The 5,832-nt window shown below is 41.1% G+C and overlaps 1 long non-coding RNA gene across 1 annotated transcript in view; it reads left to right on the top strand.

Annotated features, from left to right (window-relative positions):
• The window catches only part of LOC102386910, an 8,182-nt gene that overhangs the window by 655 nt on the left and 1,695 nt on the right, over window positions 1-5,832 (top strand). Inside the window, exon 2 of the long non-coding RNA XR_323475.2 lies at window positions 4,214-4,297. This is a non-coding gene — a long non-coding RNA (uncharacterized LOC102386910). The remainder of the gene's footprint in view (window positions 1-4,213; window positions 4,298-5,832) is intronic.

Here is a 5,832-nt window from a genome sequence, read left to right on the forward strand (position 1 = left end):
TATTCAAACGGTTTGCTACACATGAAACATCAATAACCAAAGAATTCACTTTAGTTGCACTGGTGCTAGGACCAAACTTTAAGTACTAGCATGTTTCTCTCCATCATTCTTTTTCACTACATACACAGACTCAAAATTATCTGTTGTTTCTCTAAAGCTTTTTTTTCCAAAAGTATTTAAAACACGCTACACTAATTTGCCTTGTTAGAATCCAAAAAAACGTTATTTCCTCTGTCTTTTTAGTGGCTATGATTTAGCCTATTGTATATACAGATTTGGCAGCTTTTACATATTTCCTCAGGCCTTAAGATACAATTAGAACTTCAGGCTTTCTAAGAAAATGGATGTGATTTGATTTAAATTTGCTACTGAATCAGAAATGGATAAGCTGTATTTGTCCTTACTAAGCATGATTCACCCTGTATTCTCACATTGTATACTGGTTTTCAATTTTTAGACTTCCTTTTTTGAACACCTCGTCAATGCTGATCTGTTTCAAAATGCATAAAATATAATAACATAAGCAGCAAAACTGGAGAGAGTGCTTTATAAATGACTTTGAAGCCAAATTAAAACTCTTTATTGATATCACCATTTCATTAGCAGGGCTTAAGAATGTGCTTGAAGCATGTGCTTATGTTTATGTGCTTTGTTGTACAGCTGTGGGACTAATTCTGTATTTAAATGTTATCCTGAATAGGGGCACATATTATATTCAATTTATCTGCCTAAACCAGTGGTTCTCAACCTTTTTGGATTTAAGACATCCTTTGTTAGACTCAAACACCCCTCATTAGACTCAAGGCATCCTTTGGAAAACACCAGATCTCAGTGTAAAAAAAACAAACCCATGACTAAAAAAAAGCAGGATGGTGCCATGGCATCAGTGTGCACCACCCAAAAGCGGAAATTGGACAGCCACAGCCAGGCTCTGGCTGCCGGCCAGGCTCCCAGCTGTAGGCGCGCCATGGCTGCAACTCCCAGAAGCCCCCAAGACTCAGGTAGGGCTGCTGGGGCCAGCACAGTTGTTGGTCCCAGCCTCCCCTACCCCACCCGGGAAAATGTGCCATGTGCCAGAGTGCATTTGGCAGATGCATTTCATGGGGGCAAGTAGCAGCAGCACAAGGTGTGCCACTACTTGTCCCTGGGGAAACGCATATTCCTGCTCTTGGGAACACACCCTAACAGGTCTAAGGGCAGTGACAGGACCCCTGGTGTCACTTTTAAAAGGATCTTGTGGTACCCTGATTGAGACTCAACGGCCTAAAAACATGATCAAATGCTTTGTGATCAAGTTGTTCAGAAAGTAGCATGCAGTCATAGAATCATATTATTATGGATGTGTTTAATGTTTTAGTGCTTTTAATTTCTAGCTGTAGTAATTTAAGGAGTGTGAAGTTATTCTGCTGATTGTATAAATACCTGCTACAAGGAGGAGAGACAAAGGCACACTTTTTTTATTCTTGTCTCTGTACTGCATAAACATCTCTTAATGACTGAATGAATAAGACCATAATTTTGTTCATAGGTGAAATAGAAAGTTATACTGAGTTGTGGTTTATTACCTCAGTTCAGGCAATCAAACTTAACTGTATGGCATTCAAGAGGAAATCAACAATAAAAAACAATTCAAAATATATTAGAGAAAGTGATTCTCTCATTTTTGTATTGTCCATTTCTCCAGGAAAGCACCAGGAGGTGTTTATTTCCAGCTTGCCTGCAAGGCAGATAAGAAACTTCTCAAATTAATTACTGCTCAGTTGTGACAGGCTCGCTAGACAGTTTCTATTGCACAACTTAGCTTTTGCTTCTTTTTGCTTTTTTTTTAATGGTGGCTTTCCCTCATTTCTTGATGATCTCTGACTCACCAAGGTGGAATGAAAAGAATATCTTTCCATACACTGCCTAGGCTGCCACATTTGTTATTGCGGGTGTTGGCACAGGATTAAATATAGATTTTCTTTTAAAAAAGATATGTTTTCCTTGTTTGTGGCAGAGCTCTCCACTCTATGGAGAAAGCTCAAGCCTCTTTCCCAAAGCACCTTGACGTGCTGAGAAATATTGGTATTTGAATTAGAGGCTAATCAGGAGCAGCAGAGACAGTGACGTGTTTCAGCTCTGTCTTTTTTGTAGCCAATTACTCCGGGCTCCTAGTGTTCATGTCTTCCATGTACTTTCTTTAATTAGCACTTTATTAGCTTGGCTTCAGAGAGTTGGTTGTGGAGAAAACTTTCCTGAAGCTGCCACATGGTCACAAGCAGGAGGTGATTAAATTTAGTTTTAAGCAATAGGCATCTGCATGCATTCTTTGAATCTCAGTGTGCTTTAAAAGATGTATTCCTAATAATTTGTGCCCAGAGGGATATTATGCTGTCAGTAACTGTATCTGAAAGGCCGTCTTGCATCATTAGCTACTGCCTATATGCTATTCATTTAGTTCTATTTTAATAATAAGATTCTTGACCCCGCCCCCATTAAACGCAAGTTGATTTATGTTGATGCAACGGGAAAGGCAAAATGTAGGGGGTGACTTGTATTAGTTGATTAGACTAGGAAAACAAGGCAAATTCCTTCTAGTGAATATATTACACTGCTTCAGCCATACACAAGTCTACCTCCTTCATTGCACAGTTATTTAACCCTTTGTGTTATCTGATTTGGTTCATATTCAATGGAGATTATTAAGTAGGATTGTGGGCACAGACAAATGACAATTTTCTCCTGATCTGGCCCCAAGAAGTGGCTTACAGCTGTGACCAAATAGAAGTGACCAAATAAAGCTTCAGACTGCTTTAAAAGGGCCTGGTTCCATGAAAATCTGACCCTTATTGCATGAGGGTTCAAATGAACACACTCCAAAACAGGGTGTGTTGTATAATTTGTGTTTGCAGAGCTCCCAGCCTATCGCTATTTTCAGAATGGGAGGGGAGAAAGGGAGTGGAGGGAGTTTGGTCTGTGTTTTTTTCAGCCAGTGCTGGAGGGCAGGGTGGATGGATTGAAGCCTCCCCAAGGTGAGGGTGGGGAGGGGTTCCAATTCACCTGCCCCACCCTCCAGTGCCACCTAGGAAACCCCAAGAAAGAGCTCCCCCCTACCTTCCTTCCCCTTCCCATTTTGAAAATAGCTTCTCGGCTGAGAGGTAGGAGTGGTGTCACTATGGAGACTAGGAGTGTGGAGTGGTGGCACTAGGAGTGGTGTCACTATGGGCTGTAGGTTCACAGCGGGAAGCTGGAATCCCCAACTCCGGGACCCAACAGCAAACTTCTGTTGGGTTCAGGGGATCACTGCAACTCAGCACTACCTGCAGAACACTATGAATTGCAGTGGGGAGCTGCTTTGTCTGCTCTGTCTTGGTGAAGCCATCCAAGAAATGGATATTTCACCTTACTTTTTGAGTAAATTTCAGCAAAATCAGTTATTGCCGCAAAATCTGTGACCCTAAGGAAAAATTATTACTAAACTTAATGGGAGGTTTGCTTAATTAAAGGACAGAAAATGTATTAAGTATGGCAAGTCACCTAGGAGCCAACCCAACTTGTGTGAAGCCATCCCATAGTTGTTTTATACATGCACTGTACCTCAAAGTTAACACAGGATGTCTAAGTGTATAGGTGGGCAGAGAATAAGTTGTGCCTATGGAAGGATATCAAGGAGCTCCAAGAGATATCTGCCTGGTAGCATTTCACAGGAGTGGTGCTGCCCTTGTTATAGATTGTTTAACATGGCTCACAACAGAGTCCTAATATTCTACTTGATATATCTTTTTGTCAACTTATAATTTCTTTAGAATAATACAAGGGGAATAATAATAGCAACACTTAATTGTGCTTTCCTGATTTAATGACAGCACTGCTGGTCATTAGGTCATTCATGGCTTTATGAGTTCAGCATCTTAGTACTGGGCAGAGCAATTGCCTAAAACATTATGTACTAGGATATTTCAAGGTCTATGAACTGGCTCATTATTACACTATACTTCAATAGAGCCAAACAAATGCAACTATAAAAGGAAACCATGTAGAAAACACTACTCACATGCATTTATATTTAGAATCCCATTTTCTTCTTGTATCACAGCTAAAAGAAATTATAATTTTAGCTATGAAAATCTATAAACGGAGTAGGAACCAGACCCAGCAGTCTAGTGTGTTAGAAGTGATGAACTCAGTAATTTCATTGGTATAAAACTGAAAGAGTTTTTGTCTATCTTTGCAGTCAATGCCATGGTTTTGTACAGGCTTATGTGTTGTGTGTGCAGAATCCTCCCAAAAACAGAGATGAGAGAAGAATTCTGTTTTGGTAGGATTTTTATACTCATATTACATTTGTTTTCACCACTGTGGAAGACTGCACAAATGATGTGACAGCAGCGGGGTGGGGCTCGGGGGTCCCAAATCTTTCCAGTAGCATGCATCAGCTGAGCAGAATTTGGGCCCTTGTAATAAAAGTAGATTAGAGAAGAACCCAGTAATGAAAATGGCTAAGTGGTAGTGCGGTAGTTCTGTCAATTTTATTTTGTTTAATCATGTAAAACACACAGTTATGGTATGTATCAAGGCACATCAAGAAATATATCTTTAATGGATTTCAATTCCAGGTGGCATTACATTAGGAGCAATCTTTTACAGTTTAAAGTTAATTTTATATTGCTGTTGATCTTGTATTTTGGACATGGTCTGTAGCACTGTCTCATACGACAGGAGGCCCAAGCACTTTCTCACTTTATTGAACTATCAGGAGCTAGGTGTTCTCGGGAAATGAACTCCAGGAGGGAGTAGAGTTTACTTGGTGCCATTCAGTCACAGCACTGCTTGTTGACAGCCCTAAGGTTAGCTGAGGTTTGCCAGGGGGTTGGTACAGCTCTCCTGCCTCAGTATCACAATAGCATTACACACCAGAGTACAAATGTAGATGAGCTCCTATTAAAAAAGAAATGATGGCTCTCTGGCCCTCTGATTCTCAAGTTAGTGAAAATTTTGCCATTAAGGCAATAGGTTTGGGAGCCCTATGAATAGCCATGATTTGGCTCAGAAGCCATGTACACGGCCTAAACTTAGTGACCCGTTTAAATTCTTGGCACATGCAAGAACCACACAATGAGGTTGTATAAGGAGGACTACATATAGCATGTGAAATTCATGCAAGATTAGTAACAAAAAATGAACTCAGTGCTTTTCTGCATTACTTGGAACAAAATAATCTGTCCTGCAAGAACAGGAAGAAAAGGCACAGGAAGCATTAGAGAAGGTGTGTACAGTGGTCTAGATCACAGTTTTCCAAATTCTGAGTGGCTGGGGGTCACATGTTGCAGTTCCCACCACCACACAGCAGGCATCACCACACTGCATCATGCCAGCCTGTAAAGTTGTCCCTCACCACCCTTGGTACCATGTAGCAGCAACACCCTCTCCTTTTCCCCTCATGTTGCTGCAAGCCTCTCTCTCTAGTGTCCCATGCCATGGGCTCCCCTGTTTCTATGGGCCATGACCTGTTCACAGGGGCAAAGGCAGGGAAACAACCTGGAGTGGGGAGGGGAGCCAAGAGATCCCAGAAGCAGCAGCAGGAGCAAGGATGGGGAGTGCCATCCAGGCAGGAGACTGAGGAATGCAAATTGGACCATTGTGATCTCATCTAATATAAAGGGTTGTGGAGCAACTAGTACAGATGAGGATGTAACAGTCAGGTCAAGAACATGTGCTACACTTCCACTTACATCTTTAAACTAGTCCTGGGAGAAAATTGTGAGACACTGTAGTTAAATAAATGTAACTTTATTAAATATAGGTTGTCTGTGCAGATCTGCAGAAACCAGTACATATACATTTCCAACGTAT

Source organism: Alligator sinensis, unplaced genomic scaffold (genome assembly GCF_000455745.1).
Source record: "Alligator sinensis unplaced genomic scaffold, ASM45574v1 scaffold410_1, whole genome shotgun sequence".
Taxonomy (NCBI): Eukaryota; Metazoa; Chordata; order Crocodylia; family Alligatoridae; genus Alligator; species Alligator sinensis.